The sequence below is a fragment of the Triticum aestivum genome, chromosome 2A (genome assembly GCF_018294505.1).
Source record: "Triticum aestivum cultivar Chinese Spring chromosome 2A, IWGSC CS RefSeq v2.1, whole genome shotgun sequence".
NCBI classification, from domain to species: Eukaryota; Viridiplantae; Streptophyta; class Magnoliopsida; order Poales; family Poaceae; genus Triticum; species Triticum aestivum.
In genome coordinates, this window is record NC_057797.1 from 725,414,784 (window position 1) to 725,435,195 (window position 20,412).

The window sequence follows — 20,412 nt, forward strand, 5'->3', positions numbered from 1 at the left end:
ACGCCGGAGGCCGCTGCCGGCGGCGGTGAAGAGAGATGGACGAGGAGGGGGGTCGAGACGGGGAGAGGGCATGGGAGGGGGGGGGGGGGGCGACGGGAGCGCCGGGGGAGGGGGAGGAGTGTGATCTGTGCTACACCAAGTGTGTTAATTATCGAAAGTTCCACCCATCATGTCGTAATTTGAACAAATACCCGGAAAGGAAAATGAAAACGAAGGCAGCATCCAGTGTTAAGAGACAAAGTTAGAATGCTGCAACTGTCTGAATAATATTCCTCTTGCACGCACTCTCACCGTGTCACCCTGATAAGCTGAAACGCAATGGAGGAGGCGCTCAAACGTGAAAGGATTTCATTTTCGTACCAAGATATCACAAACTGTTCAAGTGATGGATGGTCACGACTCACAAGGTCCGGCTCGGACCGGGGGTGTCATTTGACATCGGCTGTGCGCGAGGGCTAGCTCCGCTATTGGCCGTGGGGTTGCCTGGCATGCGGAGCTGTGTGCCGGTGTTTGTTAGCATTGCCACAACTTCAGGCATGGCAGGCCTCTGTTCAGGCAAATGCTGCACGCAGAGAAGGCCAATATGGATGCACCTGGCCAGCACTGAAAAGGCCTCTTCAGGTTCACCCACTTGCGGATCAAGAAGCTCCCCGATCTCGCATTGCTTCCACGATTCCCAGACCTGCAAAAGAAAGAAATGCACCGTCATACAGCGTCGCGCTCATTTTTCGATATGGCCATGTTCAGAATGCGTGGAACGTGTGTTGGGGTATCCGCTGAGTTCATACTCACCGGTGCTCGTTTCAGTGGGAAGAAATTAGAAGACGTGTACTTATTATTTATTTTGGAACTTAGAAAAGGTGTACTTGGTACTTACTTGAGGAAGGAACACCGGCTCATCTTTTTTTCTTTTGCCTCTGACTATCTCCAGCAAGACAACTCCGAAGCTGTATACATCACACTTGTCTGTCAGGGTCCCTTCCCCTGCATATTCTGGAGCCACATATCCCCTTCATTTAGCAACAAAAAAGAAAATGGAGTTAATTGAGGTCTCTCCTGGACGCTGCGAAACAGGAACAGAAACATCCATAGCTGTTGGCCAACTAGCTAGACTTGAATTTGGAACAGCTAATAGGTGAGGACTTGAGATTTCAAACGTACGCTGTCTGCACCAACGTCTGATTTGTCGGGTCCTCAATTAACGTCTTAGCAGTGCCAAAGTCTGCTATCTTAGGTTCCAATGTGTCATTCAGAAGTATATTGCCAGGTTTTAGATCCCTGTGAATGACTCCCTCGCCGTGAAGCCATTCCAGACCCACCGCGATCCCACGAATTATTTTTACTCTTTGCGCCCAATTCAGCAAGGAGCGGAGGCTGCTATCTTCTCCTGACAGTTGCTAATAGGCGTGTGAGGCAGAAAAACAGATAGGAATAGCAAGTTGTGTCTTACACGTTTCTACATGTAATGCATGATAAATTAGATGTCATGCAATGCAGTGATTACCAAATATGTAGAGATTCAAACTCCTGTTCCTCATGAACTCGTAGACAAGTATGCACTCAGCATTTTCTTGGCAATAACAGAGAAGCTTAACAAGATTGGCATGCGTGAACCTTGACATCAGTACTATTTCCCTTGCATAATCCCCCTTGATTTTCTCGCTAAGACTATCTTGTTTGAGCCTCTTTACAGCAACTGTTCCATAACAATCTAGCTCCCCCTGGTGATTGTACAATGAAGTGTTATGATGTAGATTCCACGGATATACTGAAGGGTGCAGCTGGGATGACTGAAACTCTGAATTCAAACTCTTTTGTGTGTACTGTGTAGTCAATGCGTGACAAGTTGTCAGTTCATACTATGTATAGGAAATAATTAACACCTTGTAGATGACACTAAATCCGCCTTTGCCAATGATATTTGCTTCGGAGAAATTTCCTGTAGCCTGTACTACAGCATGAAGACTGACTGCAGGAAAGGACGTCGTGAGTAACGCAAGATTCGGAGGAGCAACATTTTCTTCAACCCTTGGAGCATTGTCTACAACCCTTGGAGGATTGTCTACTGCAAAGAAAATTGCCTTGTCAGGTTGTTTCTATCCTTTTTCGCAATGCTACAACCAAGAAATATGAACGGAACCATTGTGTCTATATAGTTGAAATTTTACCTGATATTCTTTCTCTGTTCCATCGTCTCCTCCAGGGGGAAAACCAGAAAGCAACGAGAGCCAGAATTATAGTGACCAGGGGCACTGTTACACCAATAACAATCCCAGTAGGAAACGACTTGGGTGGCTGCACTTCACCTGTGACAGTTCTGCATTATTGCTTCGGCGAAAATGTGTTGCATTATATTGCACATGTAGGTAAGAACAATCCAGCAAACGGCAAGACCAGAGAGGAGGGTAAACCAGATTTAATCATGCACATTATTAGTGGAGGTATGTGTCAGTTCAGTTTGTGCAACAACCTAGCTAGTGCGGTATGGGACATGTTACGGAACTTGAACCTCGAAATGCGGACCATTTATGGCATACTTACTTGCTTTTAACTGCTTCTATAAAGCTACTCCTTTTACTTATTACACAAATTGTCACCCCTAAAATGAAAGTTATAATGTTTTCCAAGAGGACATCTTCGTTCACCAGTCCTGCTCGTAGGAAGAAGGAAGATGCCGTGACAAGCTATATATGGATGAGTCCATGTAATGGGAGTTTGAGTGATTTCTGTTCTAGGTATTTTTGTTTCTGTGATTTCTGATCTATCCATCTATTATGAAGTGAGTCCTGCTAAACAAATACGGGAAAAACTAATCAATAGCCAATGACCTTGCCTCATTTGCCCCTTTTGTAGGTAAGCGATCCTCCTCCTTCTCAGGTTCCCGTCTCCTACATGGGACATATATCTATCAGCCTCCTGATCTTGCCCTTCTCTGTTCTCTCCCTCCCTCTCAATTCCCCATAAATTTCTCAATGATATGTGTTGCTGCGGTTGATGTACATACGTTCAACTCATATTCTTGCAAGAAGGTTTGATTTACCTTTTATTTGCGGGGCAGCTACCAGAACATCTCAGGCTGTAGTGGCTTGACAACTGAAACCCCCAATCCATCTAATGTTTCTTTGCGCAGATGTCCATGTTTTAATCTATGTCGGCAAGGTCTTTGATGAAAATGGTGGTTGAAAATAAATCAAGGTAATCTTTATTCTCCACTGCCAATATGTCTTTTGAAACTTTGATGCAGTCACTGATAACAAGTTCATTAGTTCATATAGCAGGCCATTATTTGCATTTTTGAAAGAAAAAAAACCTATTCAATAAGTTTATGATCCATATTTATCTTAAGAATACCCAATTACGTTTCATAAGAATATTATCCTCTGTCTCTTCTTGATAGGTATGATATATTGCTATCTTCATAATCTTTGGCATTATATAGATTGAACTACCAGTTCTGTCGCAGTTCACCATTCGTACAATAGCTGATTTTGTTGAGAAAAGCGTTGTTTTATACTTGAATTGCTATCTGCCCCATGTGCAGATTCTTTTTGAGTATCTATCGACAAGTTGCACGGTAAAAAGTAAAGTAGGCCAGCGATCTTACTTAACTATATACTATTGTCACCTGCCATTATTTTCCTAAGTCTGATGCATACATCCAAGAAGCGTGAAGTGTTTCCCTAGTGCTAAATATATTGATGCACAGGTGTCTTATGTCCAGTCTTATTCCTGCTTATATCTTATTTACAGTAACATCATGTACTAAGTCGTCTCTCTTTTGTATCAGCTACCCTGCATCTCCTTCACAGTAACATTGTAGGTGAAGCTCCGCGAACAAAGATTGAAGCACGCGGTTTTTCTGCGATCTGGAACATGTCACTCCAACACTTCTATGCTTTTCAGAGATTATGTTCCAGTCAGGTTTTTCAGTCAGGTGTGGTGATGCTAAAGTGGTGGCCATTTCACCTAATCGGCTTGGAAGTTTACTCTACATAGAAAATACCCGGCCCTTTAGCCTTGGGGGTGGGTAGGACAAAGTAGATGGTGGACGGGTGGGGCAGAACAGGACACAGAAAAAGCAAAATCGATTGAGACCAGGGAACCTAACTCAATAACAAGCTACACATATGTCATTGCGCCATTGTGTGACTGGTGATAAGACAGTCCCTATTCTTTTTTATTGTTCCGGTTGTTTGTTGTATATGTACTTGTATCCTAAGATCTGGACCAATATCTCCCCTCGCAACAAATTATGCGTATTAAATTGATTTGTATGTATGGAATTCGGCTATCCCATTCATTTTTAAAAAAAAAATTGACATCCTGTTTTGTTTTGGATCTGTATCTATCTTTGTACAATATATAAAGTTCGCTTAATCTGATTTCATTGTCATACATCAATGATAACAATTTCCTATAGATGTATGTGAGTGATAACCTAACTAATAGGCCATTGCCTATTATAATGATCAGGATTACTACAACTCAGCCTGAGAGCATTTAAACTATCGTCCTCAAGTGCTATCTTAACTGATCTATGAGCTTCAGAGTTGTGATCCCTGGTGATATGGAATACTTGAACAAAGTAAGATTTGTAATGGCACAAAAATCTACTAGAAGGCACCTCCCAATGTCCAGGAGCAACCATGGCAAGGGGTAGATTATGTATGGGGATAGCGGCTTCCTGAAGATGTATGCTTGACGTAATGATGGCAGCAAGTTTTAGTCCCTATGCTTCCCGCCCATGATGTCTGTTGTAAGTGTGTTTGCATTGCCAAGGAGTGCTTGCATGGCCAAAGAGTTCTGGTCCACGAATTTCATTACTGTCCATAAATCATAAGTCTAATTATTGTTGCAACTTTGTGATGATACTTGGAAGAATGAATGCCTTACTATAATTTTTCTTTGGTTGACAAGCTTTCTGTAATTTGCGAGATTGAAACAATATAGAGCTATCATTTTGCAAATGTAGTTTGCCTGAGCTCACAAGCATCCCACTTCAGCGGTAAAATTCATTTCCTTCTCATATCTTATTTGCCCTTTAGGAGTACACTTCAACCGTTTTTAGAACTTGATATACTAATTTCCCGCAGCAACGCAAAGGGTGTTATCTAATATGATTAACACTATAGTTTTTCTCATTTCCTCTACGAAATGAAGCGTTTCAAGGGACGATTGTTTATATAAAAAAGAGACTAGAAGGGACTAGCCCCTATGGAAATTTATTGAAAAAACCACCGATCCATGAAAAAATGCGCAGTTCTTTAGGTCTGTTGTCCATGAAAAAACCATCATGCAAGTTCAAAATTACCACTGATCCATGATTAACATCTTTAGAATTGACCACCTTAGTTGCTATAGCATGCACCAAATTAAATATTTAGTTAAATGTTGACAATCTAGCTACGAGTTGGAGTTCTATATGATATTTAGTTAAAATTAATATTTCCAGTCTCAAAGCTAGATGGGTGGAGATCAGATGTGGGAAAGGAGGGCATCCATGTTGTACTTCTCAAGAGCACCCCTAAGTTAGCAGCACCAGAAATCTGATTTGAAAGAGAGTGGATTTTCTAAACCCTGAACTGAAAGGTAACGAAACAACTTTTTTTGAGCAACCTTGCAGAATCACCCCCTTTTTGAGGAGGTGAATTGCAGCGGTTGGTTTCTTTAAAGAGCAATAAAACCAAATAAACTGCATTACTAATTGTTTCAAAGGTAAAAAAACATCCTTGCAAAAAAAAAGTGTAGTAGTACCTAATTCTGACTTGGCTGATCTCAGAAACAGGCTTTGCCCCCCATCTACATGCCGGAGGTCCATGAGGTCCTCTCTCCAGATGATGCAGCCTGTTCCAGTGCCTCCTCCTTTGAGATCCAATGGAGCATACGCCAGACAAGAACAGTTGGCCAGGCACCTCGTCCTGCACTCCTCCAACGTGATGCTAGCATCCACTGATGCGTTGTGCGTGTCAGGAAGCTTCACTCCCTGCATCACAACAAAACCATCCGTGGTGGATATTCCATTACCACAGTCCAATGTCATATTTCGGCGGCAACCGTTGGAGGTGTCCCTCATCTTCCACTGCATGGGAGATGCTGGGCTGAACCCCCTGACGCAGCTGCAGAACGACGTCGACGGTGCACTGGCGTTGCACAGTCCAAATGCCCCACACCTGCCGTACTGGTCGCAGATGTCCCTCGGCCCTTGGAAGAAGATCTTCCACGCCCGACTGCTCCCGTCCCATACCAGGCGTCGGAATAATCCGTCGTCGGTCAGAACTAGACGTGAGAAGGGCGTTCCAGCCTTGGCGACATAGCCATAGGTTATCTCGCTTGGGCTGCTCGTCAATCGGTAGATGAACATGTCAGAATACGTGCCCATCTCCGTGACACCACTGAACCGTAGGCCGTTCCACGGTCCCGTGCGGTAAATCCTTTTGCCACCATCCAACATCACATTTTGTGGTACGCCCTCCGTGTCAGTGATGTAGCGAAAATTCCCTGTGGCAGGGTCGTCAGCCGAATGCCATGACGTGAGGTACCACTCTTCCCCGGTCCATAGGTTCTTGCCAATCTTCATGCCGGGCAGCAATGTGTTCGACGGGTGGTCAAACGACTGCCACGTGATGGCACCGCTGGCGTTCCCATCTCTCGAGACTAGGTTGCCGGACTCGAGCAGCTGCACAGTCGTTGAGGCAGTGCCTGTCGTGTTTGAAGACCACACGACCTGGCCGGAGCTATCAATCAAGAGAAGGTTTCCCCTGTCACTGATCATCAGCGCCCCGCGAGCATCAGTGAGAGGACGGTCTCTGTTGGCTACCCAACAGATGGCGTCCTCATCCATGGAGAACCAAATCCCAAGGTATCTCTTGCCTAGCATCCCAGGAGGGAAGAAACCCAGGGTGAATGACCCACCAGCTGAGACAAGGGTCTCACCGTCGGTGATGTTGCGGGCCTTGTCGAGGATGTCAGATCCAGGATTCGCGGCAGAGGCTGTGGAAACAAGGAGGAATGGAACGACGATAAGCAGGAGGCTGTGGAGGTGTGGCTGATTCTTTGACCACATGATGGCTGGTGTTTCTTGTCCCGGGATCTGGGGCAAAAGACTACTCGAACAAGGTAACTAGGCTAGCCGCCGGTCTGCATATACCCGGCCTTATACATTTTTCGTGTGTTTGGATGTGTCTGGCCTAATTTGGTGCTTGAATCATCCGAAGGGGCAGTGGCAGAATTATGCACTTGTAGAAGATAAACATTATCCAGTGGCTGGTCTTGGGTAGGAAGTAAGGACGGCGCCTTGTCACGGCAATTTTTTATCCTTGATTGACATCAACCGTGTCTACATTGAACGGTTCTTGCAAGGTTGGAAGAAACTTCAAGGAACTTGTTCACCAACCGATTGGTTCACCATATAAAATAAAATTTTATTAAGAAATAAGAATTAACAACTCCCCTTTTTGATTAAAAAAAGCCAACTCCAGCGAGAAACTTGCCTGGCAAGAAACTTTTGAGCACCAGCATTGACAGATTCTTCAGTACATTCATACCAAGCATGTCAGACAAGACGAGGTGTCAAGGTGAACGACACGATGCAAGGTACCGCTCGCTTCATCCCAGGACACATGGTGTTCTGTTTGATCAACAGATCACCGAACGACTGCAACTACTGATCCCGTTTGCTGCATTTTGTATGACCCTCCAGATAAAAATATCGGTACACCAACTACAAGCAAAGTCAGAGGTTTGAACACGTCCTGATCGGGTCTCCTCCCTAGATGGAAGGCCATGTTGAGCTGTTTGCTGCATTTCTCTAATGGCCGCGCATACCGGTTACAGAGAACAGCACTTTAGATGCAATTTGTGGCTCGCAATTTCGAATTCTTAGCAAGGCTGGTAGGACATTTCAGATCTAGCCTGTTGACCAATTCATTGGTTTGGTTTAGGCAACTCCATGGATAAAACTGGCTGGGCAACAAGCCTTTGAGCAGCGCTGGCATCGACAGATTCTAGTTTTTTAAACAGTTCAAACCAATAATGCTTCATAATCTAGTTTTTTTTTTCACACGATAGTGGAGATAAAATATGACATACCGTGTGGGGTGTGGATCACTGCATCTGGAACTTGGGGTGGATTCCCTGAATGTCCGAAGCTGGAGATGCATCCGGAGGTTGGGCATGAAAGCGTCGGCGTCCGTCAGGTGCTGGGACTACCTGCCACCACCGCCGAGGCCAGGCACACCCCGTCGGCACGGCGGAAGGCCACTGGGAGGACGCGAAGGCCCGGGAAGGACTAGTTGGTTGCCGTGGGGAATTGGGGGCAGCAGAGGAGGCCGGCGAGTGGCGGCCGCCGCCCCCAGATCCCGTCGACGACGCCCCGCCGTCACTGGAGGTCCAGATCCCCGTACGTGTCGATGAAGATGGCGCTGGTGGGGGCCGGCCGCGTGCCGGTGGCGTATGGCCCGTCGCCGCCACCGTTGGCCACCGTGGCAAATCCTCCATCCCTGTCTCCTCCCGTCGCGGAACGAAGTAGCCCAAGAAACTGGGGGAGTAGCACATGGAGTTGTTCGGCGGGGGGCGGTAGCCGTCGTTCCTGACCGCCGCCGGCGAATGGGGGCACTGATGTCGTGCGGCCGCACGTGCGAATGGAGGGCTGGGGAAGAAGCAGGCTGAGGGGGCCGAATGGGCTTTGGGGGGGGACTGAATCCAGCCCATATCCCAATAAAAAAAGCGCAATACTGTGTGAGCTCCTGTTCCGCATGTCGAACAACTATCCAAAAACACTGTTTGTGAATTTACTAAAAAATGCATCCGAATTTGAAACTATTCATAATTTAGAAAACTGTTCATGAATTCTAGAAAGAAATAGAAAAATGGAAGAACATCAGCAAAATAAAACACATGGAAAAAAAGTTAAGACCGGTCGGAAGGTTCAAAAACCTTCCCAAAAAGGCAAGGGAAGGCTGCTACCCACCGACCCTACGAGCGGATCAGGATCGCGAGCTCTATGTCTTAAGCGAGACAGAAGCTACTCTCGCGTCAAGTATATGCACTGACGGGCTGGCCCACTAGCGCAGTTAAAAGAAGTTAAAAGAATAAAGGAGTGAAAAGGGCCCCGAGCGGAATGATAATAGATACTCTTAGTTAGAATGAGGTGCTGCTAGCCACAAAGTACTCATCGATTTGGTGTTCGACTACTAGGGCGCGACCGACTTGAACAAAACGACCCGGGTTTCCACATGCTTTCCGGGTTTTTTTTTTGTTTTAGTTTTTTTTCCTTTTCTCTCTCTGTTTTTTTTATTCTTTCACCATTTATATTGGTTTTTTCTTTCCTTTTTCTTTGTTTTCTTTGTTTCATCCTCGGTTTTCAATAGCTATTTTCGTTTCTTTCCTTTTTCTTTGGTTTTATTTGTTTGTTTCTCGTTTTTCATCTATTTTCTTTTGTTTTCCCTCGGGTTTCATTGTTTTTCTACATATATCTAATACATTTTTCTATTATGCATACAACATTTTTTTAATACAGGTCAACAGTTTTTTAAAACATTTCACATTTTAAATGCTTGTTTAACATTTTTAAAATATACTTGTTAAACATTTTTCTCAAATGCTTGATTAATATTTTTATGTACATGATAAAAAATTAATCATTTTTTAATACATTGTCAACATTTTTTCTATACACATTTAATATTTTTTAAATGCTTGATAAACATTTTTTAAATAGTTGTTCAACATGTTTTTAAATGCTTGATTAACATTTTATATATACATTATCAAGTTCTTTTATGATTTTTAATAAATGGTCAACATTTTTTGTATACACATTTATCATTTTTAAGTGCTTGAATAACATTTTAAAAATAATTGTTCAACATATTTTCAAATGCTTGATTAAGATTTCTGAAAGACAAGTTTAACATTTTTTAATACATGGTCAACATTTTTTCTAGACACATTTAACATTTTTCAAATACAAGTTTAACATGTTTTGGATACACGGTCAACATATTTTCCATATTATTTTAACATTTTTCAAACACTTGTTCAACATTGTTTTCGAATTCTTGGATTAACATCTTATAAATACATGATCTACATTTTTTGTATACATATTTTCACGTTGTATTTTTTTGTATACACATTAATCATTTTTAAATGTTTGATTAAATTTTTAAATGTTTTATGTGAAGTATTTTTTGTAATATAGAATATCTGAGAATATAAATAAAGTAAAATAAAACAAAAAAGGAAAACATGGTCACGCCTTGGCAATGGCCTTCCTCCTCAAGCAGCCTGTCCAGTACGTTGAGCACGGCAGCGTCGGTGATAAGGGTCATCTGCATTCTTTGGTGCACCTTGTTGTTGCCGCTGGCAGATCACAAGGGCAAAGGTGGTTGGTGGTGGCGCCTTGGGACTTAGATCGGTTAGCCGATGCTTGTCACTTGGCTACACGTGGTTCATCCCATCCATGCGAGGGGGTGATTTTTGTCTTGACCGTGGCGACACAGTTTGGCCACTCGAGCGGCGGATTGCGGTGGCCATTCAAGGGTCTTCATGAGAATTTTTTTTCTTTAGATCAGATGGTTGCTGCCAGCAGCTTGCACCGGCGAGGTTGTGTGATGTAACTGGAAGGCTCCACTGAGAGTTTCAGTGGCTCTGAATCCGGCCAATTTTGCGTTCAGCGGTGAGATAAATTCTATGGATGGCGGCTTGACGCGGAGGAGATGGTTGTGCAGCAACAGTCATGCTGGAACGTAAAGACTGTGCCACACTTGTAGTTGCTGGGATCGCAGAAAGTGGTAGCGACAACATGATGACTTCAATTTGGTGGTGCTTCTCGAGTACCCGGTCTCGAGTTATGGGGTGAAAACCCTAGGTCTGACCCGAATTGGTTATACCTGGCGATGACAATGTTTTTGCGTCATTACCTGGATGAAGGCACTGCTCGGATGTGCTTGGACGTGTTCTTAGGGTGAAAAGCTAGAGTCTGGCCTTTGTTGGTTGGATCTAGTGACGACGACGTTTGAGCGTCGTTTTCTTCCTGAACGCGTCACTATTGTAGAAACTTTTTCATTGCGCTTGTACTGTCAAGAGATGGTTGGTACAGATATGAGTCTTGTATGACTTCGCTCTTTGCCGGTGTTTTTGCGTGTGTGTGTGTGTGTTGATATTGGTTGTGTACTTGTGTGCATACTGATTATACAGAGGTCGGATGTGTGTATATTGTGATCGTATCCCCTTAGTGCTTTATTTTGAGTCAATAAAATCCAACCTTTGCCAAAAGAATCCAACACTGATGAAACAAAAAGACACAATCGACCATAAATAACCTGCTAGAGAAAAAATATATCCCACCAGTGAAGATCGGCATGGCGAAGATGTGCGTTAGCCTCTGGTTTCAGTTCGTAAGTACGAGAAATAATTCGCACCTTGGATGACGAACTGCTAAGTCCCCCTTTGCGAATGATATAGTCTACTTCGTAGAGATTTGCTGCATGTAGCATCTACTTTATTTGCCATGGTAGGAAAACCAACTGCTTGCTTTTTTTTTGAGGGGTAAAACCAACTGCTTGCTGCAGGGACAGACACAGACGGCATGGACGAAGCAGATTCTGAGCCAGGGAAAAGTCAATGCTAGGCCGTCGCCTGTAAGCACTTCCATTCTGCTTTTCTTTTTTTTTTTGAGCGGTCAGCACTTCCATTCTGCTGCTAGGACGAACACCCAAAGAGTACAGGGCTACGGCCCAACCGTGGAGCCGCAGATGCAACGTTGTGTTTCGCCTTTGTTAGTATCATACCGCTTAGCTGGATCAAGTAGGGCTAGTTTATAAGTCGCTCTCCGGGCACTGTTAGCACACCACACGGCCGGTGTGGTCAGCCCTTCATATTAATGAGTATTTGAAATGATGTTTGTGGAGGAGAAAGAATAAGAAAAGAAACGAAATGTAGATATGTTGCATTTGCACGCTTTACTGTTTGACTAACACACCGACACGGTGTGTGCTTGCTATTTTTTTCTTTCATAATTTAATCATGTTTTCCTCTTGAGACTGCACATACTACAAATTACATTGCGTTCTTGGAACAACCAAACGATCACCGCGATGAAGCCGCTCCGGTGCCAAAGCCGACCCCTAAGGACCAACACCCCATCGCCACACTCATCGCCGTTCAACCCTCGAATCAATTTAAAGAACCTACCATCAAATCTTGCTGTCATGTACATATGATGAGAAACCCTGACCTTGTAGCCCAAGGAGCCGATAAGAATCTAAGCCAGAGCTCTGTCTAATGTGCCCCGACGAATGAGCTCGGCGAGGATTAGAGCAAAAGACCGACTCAAAGCTGAAGCGTTACCATCCGCCGTCCTTGCAAGGACGAAAAACATGACCCATCTACTAGCCCGAGCCGAGGCATCAGGATTCCCCTCTCGACATCGGCCGCCGGAGAGACATGCAGAGGGGGAGATGAATCCACAACCTCGCCGGCAAAGATCGAGAGGAGGAAGAATTAGCCCTAGGCTCCTTGTGGAAGGAGAAAGGAAGAGTTGACTGTATTCATTGACACCCGAAGCGAACCTGAACTCGGAAGTGATGGGATTTTCTTGGGGAGATCCATGTCAGTTATTATACACCAATGCTGCAAAACCTGCAATGCATCACTGGCATGCTACTTGTTCATCCAGTAGGCCTTCATGTTCCATTTGCTACTGGGACTGTGGATCATATCATATTAGCATTGCCCAGTTGCCCACACAAGATTTACTCTCCTGACTTTGCACTGCACCAGTTCAGTTCGGGGCCTCCATCCTGAGAACCGGGCTCAGCTCTGAATAGTGTGCATGCGTACCATTTCACTTTGCTGTGTTTCAGTCTGCTCTTGTTTCCAAAACATTAAGGCTGTGAGATCTGACAAGAGGTAAGAAAGTGACATACAAAACATCCACCACACATTCTACTTGGCGTGTGTGTCAATTATTATTTTCATAACAAAAGTTCCGACAATCTTGTTGTAGTTCGAACAAGCACAAATCCAGAAAGGAAAATGAAGGTGAAAGTCTGATAGAGATACCCAGTGTTGAAGTGCAAAAATAAAATGTCAATTTCAGGCCGCGAGCCCCGGACTGGCAGTAAATTTTAGGGAGTGAATTGCAAGAAACCACCACATTTGGGGCTTCTCTTGCAGAAAACAACCTGGTCGCTAATCTTTTGCAAAAGCCACCGCGCATTCAGTAAAAAATTTGCAGAGTGCACTGAACATGTCATTTGGCTCGGTTGAGGGCGTTTCCGACAGGTGGGGCCCAAAATCGCTGACGTGTCCTAACGGACGCGCGGACGGCGCCGTTTGCTTAAGACAGATGCGGTCGGGTCGCCAGAGACAGACCGCCCGCGCCCGACCACATCTGGCTCGATTTCTCTGCTCTCACGCTCGCTCTCTCTGCTCCCACGCTCGCTCGCTCCCCTCCCATTTGCTCCTCTCCTCTCCGGTCGCCGCTGGCCGTCGTCCGCCATGGTGTCCTGGACCGACAGTGAGAGCACTGACGGCTCCGCTGCGCAGTACATCTCCTCCGACGACTCCCCTCTCAAGGTCAGAACATTGTATTCCTCATTTGTGTTCTAGGGTTTGTAGGGTTGAACATTTGCTCGATTTGAACAAGTTTTTGTTGAATTTCTCAGATCCCAGCTACAATTGATGAGCCGTCGTTCGAGGGTCTTGCTGACGACTTGAATGTGATTTGTGAGCATGGAAATCCAGGGAGGAAGTATGTTGCATTTGAGGGGATAAGCACTGGTAGGATGTTCATTGCTTGTGCCACTGAAGTAAGTTTTAAGTTGTGTTTGCAGCATTCCAATTCTTGTTCTAGGGTTCATAGTTACTGTTCATGTTCTAGGGTTCATAGTTACTGCTCATGTTCTAGGGTTTATAGTTACTGAATTTAGTTCTAGGGTTCATAGGTAGTGTTCTTAGCTGTAGTTTTCATAATTATTCATCATTAAATAATGTGATTCTGGTACATTAACTGAATCAGCTATTTAACTGAATCTGTAAGTAATGTCTGTAATTTTGAACTGATTTTTTTCTATTGTAGGGTGTTGCAAATTGTGAATTAGTGCAGTGGGTAGATGAGCATTGGCCAGAGCATCTGCAGAATTCTATTCATAAGCTCTGGCTTATGTATGAGCATAGCCAGCATGAAAACAGGATGGCATGCCTGGAGCATTCAAGCACTGTACACAATCTCACACAGCAGAAAAAAGAGTTGCAGGAGACATATGAGAAGCTTGTTGAAGATGTGAACAACCTCTTGGATTATAAGGATAGCCAGCCTGAGGTAAACCAGAAGAATGATGCTGACAACATTTCAGTTAGTGTGGAAAGCAGCATGACAAAGGATGCTGAGATCAAAAAATTAAAGGCTGTTGTTGACCAGTTAAAGCAAATTCATGTATCTCAAGCCACTATCATTAGGAATTTGAAGTTCAACCATCTTAAGGAGAAGGAAAAGTTGAGCTCTGATAAGAGGACTTTGGAGATTTGTTATGCTGGCCTGAAGAAAGAGAAGGATGACCTGAAGAAAGAGAAGGATAAGCTGGACTATTGCATTGCTGAGATGATGAAAGTGAAGGAGAAGTTGACCATGGAGAAGAGTACTCTTGCTTCCTGCATTGTTGAGCTCAAGACAGCAGGTGATAGCAACAAGAGGAAGCTTCACCAGATTAAGGCTATTTGTGATGAGGACTAATTTGTGTTGCTGTCTGACCATGTGTGTCAATGATGTCTTTTGTAGTAGCTATGGAGGAAAGCTGTAATGTGTTAAACTTTATTGTGGTGAACTCTATTATTTCTGTAGCAATGAACCTTGGATTGTATGTTGTTTGTGAGAGTACTATGTTTGTGATGAATTATCAGCTTGTATTAAGTTCAGTTTGTGATGAATTAACAGCTTGGATTATAGCAAGTAGATAGTGAACATAGATAGCAAGTTCATAGTGCATAGATAGTCTGACATAGATAGTGGCATACTAACATAGATAATAGTTGCATAGATAGTCTCACATAAACAGTGACATACTAACATAGATAGGAGCTGCATAGATAGTCTTACATAGATAGTGGCATACTAACATAGATAGTAGCTGCATAGATACAACTGACATAGATAGAACTGGCAAACTAACATACTGACGAAACTGAACTTTTTCTTCTTCTGACGAAATTGAACTTTTTCTTCTTCTGACGAAACTGAAGACAACATGTCACTCCTCCTTCTTCAACATCTTCAGGAGTAGGGAGTGCCGCACGTCATTGTTGTTCACCGCCGCCCTCTTCTTCTTGGCCGGCGCTGGCTCCACCACATCTTCACCGTCGCCCTCCTCTTCTTGCTTCACGACGACGAGCTCTGGGTTGTCGGCGACCTCCGACAGCTTATCCACATCAATTGGGTTGTTCTTCTGCCCCTCGACGGCGTGGAGGACGGGCGCCAGGAGCTGCACATCAGGCTCGTCGGAGGAGGAGTCGGAGGAGAGTACGACAACCTCGTCCACCTCATCGTTAGAGGAGTAGCCGTCAGATTCGTCAGAGTCGTAGTCATCAGAGGACTCAGACTCGGCGTCGGAGTCGTCGTTTGGCCCGAGCACCCATGGATTGCGCCTCTCCTAGTAGGCGTTGTTGATGGGGGCTGGGAGAGCGAGGATGGCGTCGGTGATGTCATCTGCGGCGGTCGGCGGCGTGGTGGATGAGCGGTACATCCACCAACGAGCGCGTTGCCTGGGGTCGGGGGAGCGCTGCACCTCGCGCATCGCCCACAAGAGAATGGTCGCCGGCGGGACGGTGCGGCCGACAGGGAATGCACGCTGCCTTTCGGCAGGTGTCATCACCTTCACCAGGCCGCGGGCATGGTTCCTCAGCATCGCCGTGCTGGGGAACCAGCGCGTGATCTCCCTGTACTGCGCGCGCAGCTCGTGGTTGTTGCCGGCGAGCTCTTCGATGGCCAGCTGCCAGTCCATGGCGACGGCGGTGGGGGTGGTTGTCGGCGGTGGTTTCGATGGGAGAGAGGGGGAAGAGGAGTGGGCGGTGCAGGCGGCGAGTGGGAGAGTGATCGAAGAGAGAGGTAGGTGGACATGTATTAAAGGCAGAAACCGAAACGATTAGTTATACTAAACAGACGCTCACCACGCTGGCGGCCTCAACGCACTCTCAACACAGTGCATGACTAACTAAATATAAGTAAAATTGCGGATGCTACTAAAACAACATCACTAGCACTATCCTATTGGTATTGAACCCCTGGTTACTACCAACTGGTCCTGGGTTCGATCCCCAGGCCAAACTATTTTTGTGCAATTTTTTTGGATTTACAAAATTAATATGTCAGTAACTTCTTAGGGTTTTTATTTTTGTGCAATTTTTTTGGATTTAAAAAATTAATATGTCAGTAACTTCTTAGGGTTTTTTCGACTCCGAGGCACCCTAAATGCCCAAGTGGAGACATTTTAGGTTTTGTCGACGCCGAGGAACCCTAAATGCCCAAGTGGAGACATTTTGGGTTTTGTCGACGCCGAGGCACCCTAAATGCCCAAGTGGAGACATTTTGGGTTTTGTCGACGCCGAGGCACCCTAAATGCCCAAGTGGAGACATTTTAGGTTTTTTCGACTCCGAGGCACCCTAAATGCCCAAGTGGAGACATTTTAGGTTTTGTCGACGCCGAGGCACCCTAAATGCCCAAGTGGAGACATTTTGGGTTTTGTCGATGCCGAGGCACCCTAAATGGCCAAGTGGAGACATTTTGGGTTTTGTCGATGCCGAGGCACCCTAAATGCCCAAGTGGAGACATTTTGGTTTTTTCGACTCCGAGTCACCCTAAATGCCCAAGTGGAGACATTTTAGGTTTTGTCGACGACGAGGCACCCTGAATGCCCAAGTGGAGACATTTTGGGTTTTGTCGACGCCGATGCCGAGGCACCCAACTTCTTGCAACACATCATAACACATCATATCGACAACATGAAAACTAAGATCATCATCATATCAACAATGAAACTATGCTCATCATCACAACAAGAGAATGAAAACTTCTTGCAAAACATCATAACTAATAAGTTCATCATCACATCATCATAACCAGAGTATCATAGTGCATCACAACCATTAGGTACATTACATAGTCCACCACTTGGACTTGAACTAACTGGTTTCAACATGAAATTCTTAATATTCTTCATCACAAACTAGCCAAAAAAGGCTGAATTAAACATGTTTCAACATTACATCACTTCTTGCTGCCTTGAGAACAATTGAACCATTCAGACATCTTGTATGATGGCTTTCTCACTCTTCCAGTACGTGACAGTCTTGGTGGTATGAATGTTTTCTTTGCCCTTGACCTAGCAGCAGTAGCAGAAGATGAACTAGGCCTATCAGCACCAGCAGAAGATGAACTTGGCCTTGTTGGAGCAGGAGCAGAAGGAGCTGTCCTAGGTACAGCCCTAGTTGCAGTCCTAGCTGCAGCTGGAGCTCTTTCCCTTGCTGCTGGTGGAGCTGTCCTTGGTGTTGCACTGGTTGCAGCAGGAGCTCTTGCCCTTGCTGCTGGTGGAGCAGATGGAGTTGCCATTGGTGCATACTCTCTTGTTTTCCTGCAGTGACAACATATAGACAGATTAGAACATAGTATTAAACTAGTTAAATGCCCGCGCGTTGCCACGGGCCAACGAACATAGACATAGAGACATTGATTTCAAATATTATTAAAATTTACAATGTGTATGCCATATGTAGCTTATGACTTTGTTGGGATAGATATCGTCTTGGAGCATGTCTTCACTGCTTCCACTGCTAAAGATGGATGTCTTGTCTCCATGCTCTCATGTCATTGCTAATCTTGTGGGCATGGTGAGCTCCCATTTATTTTTCCCTCTTTAGCCCTCTCTGTAGTGCCCACCTGCCCGATCATGTCTAGCAGCGTCCACTGCGGAGCCATATTTCTCGGTCCCCTGGAATCCTCGCGCCATGTAAATTGTTGCAACCTTGCTCTTGCATGGTTTCCCGCCCATGTCTAGGTTTTCCTAGACGATCATGTGCGTGTTTTATAGTTGCACCATCATGTCACGCCTGTCATCAGTGTTCAACAACGACCCAATTATGAAATAGAATAGTTGTCAACATGAAATTTGCCACCGCAACTTAATCACCAACTTCTTTGTATCTTCTCCCTTGTGACCCAATCACTGAGTTAATGTTTCCTCTTTGTCACGTGTCGTGTTTTCCATGCTTGTCCCTGCAGGAATAGGGAAAGTATCAGGTGCTCCTGTAGCCTACATGAACGGGAGCAGATGGAGAGTTGGATGTGAGATCCAACGGTTAGCTTCGAAGGATGTGGACCTCAATGCAATACAATGACTATTTGAGGGGGTTTTGTGCAATTTTCTCCACATCGTTGGATCTGACATCCAACGTTCCAAGTGCTCTCATATAATGGGAGCATATGTTCTATGGGGGCACATGACATTTTCCCTGCAGTAATACCCTTGGCTCCACCAACATAACACCATTACATGCTCTCTCTCTTTTGCTTCATTACCCTTGGCTCCAGATTTACAGATCGTGGAAACAAAACATGACGCATTAAGCGGCTCTGCATAATCACGGGGGACATGCTTCATCTCTTAAAAGACCTTGTTTCACCTCTAATTATTCCCCCTAGCTTCTTTTATGTAATTATTATTAATTTCTTCCTAGCCTTTTCTATGTTTTTTTAGTCCTAATGTATTTCCTGTCCTATTCGCCTTGGTTCACGCATGAGTGATATCTCCTAGATGTGATGGCCAAAACACTAGAGTATGAATGATCTCTCCCTAAGTCGAGTGGCAAAACCAACTGTGGACGCATGAAGAGCATGGCTATGTAGGTTAGTTGTCTGGTTAAGAGGCCAAATATTTATGTATTCTTCTGCTCTTGATGCTATTAAGTCAAAGTCTTGTCTTTGCAAAAGCTGTGAAAGCTGATGACATGTTATCATTTGTGGGATGCTATATATTAGTTTATAATTTTAGTTAATCATGACAGAAAAATAAACTTCGCTACGCAATGTATTGTTCTATTTGGAGATTTGGGATAAGTGCGTCCAATGTCACTTTGCCAACCACGACGATTTGGGCAAAGTGTGTTCTATGTCACTTCGGCAACCAAAACCTTCAGTTTTTTGGGGACACCACACCCTTCTAATACAAAATCAATCCTTTCCTTTCTAAAGAAAAGGTATTGTGTCATCTTCTGCATAGTTTTCTCATATTCCAAATTAAAATCAGATATGAACACTGGTGCATATCTGATTTTGCATTTGTCTTTAGATAGTAAATAAACACTATCTTTCATTTGAACCATGAATAAACCTAATCTGTTCAAGTCTAAATGTAGCACCAGATTGGTTAAGTTCAGTCAGCATATCCTCTTTTCCATGCTAGAATCTCAAACGTTGTACTCTTTATACATGGTTTTGTTCACCCCGTCCAAAGCATAGATATCCAATACAAGCTTCCCCAAAACGACATCACCTCCAAGACGGTCACACCAGCCTTCGTACAGACTCACAATAGCAGGTAGCACTGCTGCTGCTAGAAATATGTGCATCACAATCACCCATATACAATTGTAAGAAAAGGCATTAGGAGTATACATCTCTATTTGTTAACGTATACTCTGATGAAGTTACAACATACATAATGAACCAGTTAGAGAAGATATAAACCAAGGAACAGGTTAATAGTATCGGCATAGGAAATAAATATTATAGAATTGGAAGACAGTATTATGCATCAGAAGCAATTGAAGCTAAGATTTTCAATTCCGCATACATGCCATGCCAGTATATATCAGTTTAGAATAACTACAAGGTCTAATTCTAGAGCAAACCTGAAGATCCTCACGGCTGATGTACTAATATAGTCATGCTTTGACCATCTGTAGCATCATGGAGAAAAGGAAAAATAAGCTTAATCTGGTACAATACTTCCAGGTGTGAATTTTCTTAAAACAGGTTACTTTACTACGCAAGATCCAAACTAAAAATAAATAACGAGGTATGAGGCTTAATTTTGAATTATACACTGTAAGCAATTATCTATGGAAATGTACTATAAAAATTTATATCACAACTCACAACGCATATCTGAACATATTACACACCTAACCTTGTATCGCAATGGCAATAGACATAAATGAAATTGTCGATGAGCATGCTTCTTGTATTCAATCTATCGGGACTAAATTGAAAATAAGAAATCATTCATGAATATGCACAGGAATCTAAAAGACATTTGAGTAGTATAAAAGCTCTAAGCAAACTTGTATATGTGCAACCTATGATAATCAAACTAATGTGCAACAGTCTGTCCTCTCTAATTGTCCACAGAACACGCGTG

At 44.1% G+C, this 20,412-nt stretch overlaps 1 pseudogene; it reads right to left on the reverse strand.

The window, feature by feature from the left end:
* Nucleotides 1-204: 204 nt before the first annotated feature.
* Nucleotides 205-8,667, reverse strand: LOC123190593 (receptor-like serine/threonine-protein kinase SD1-8; annotated as a pseudogene).
* Nucleotides 8,668-20,412: the final 11,745 nt, after the last annotated feature.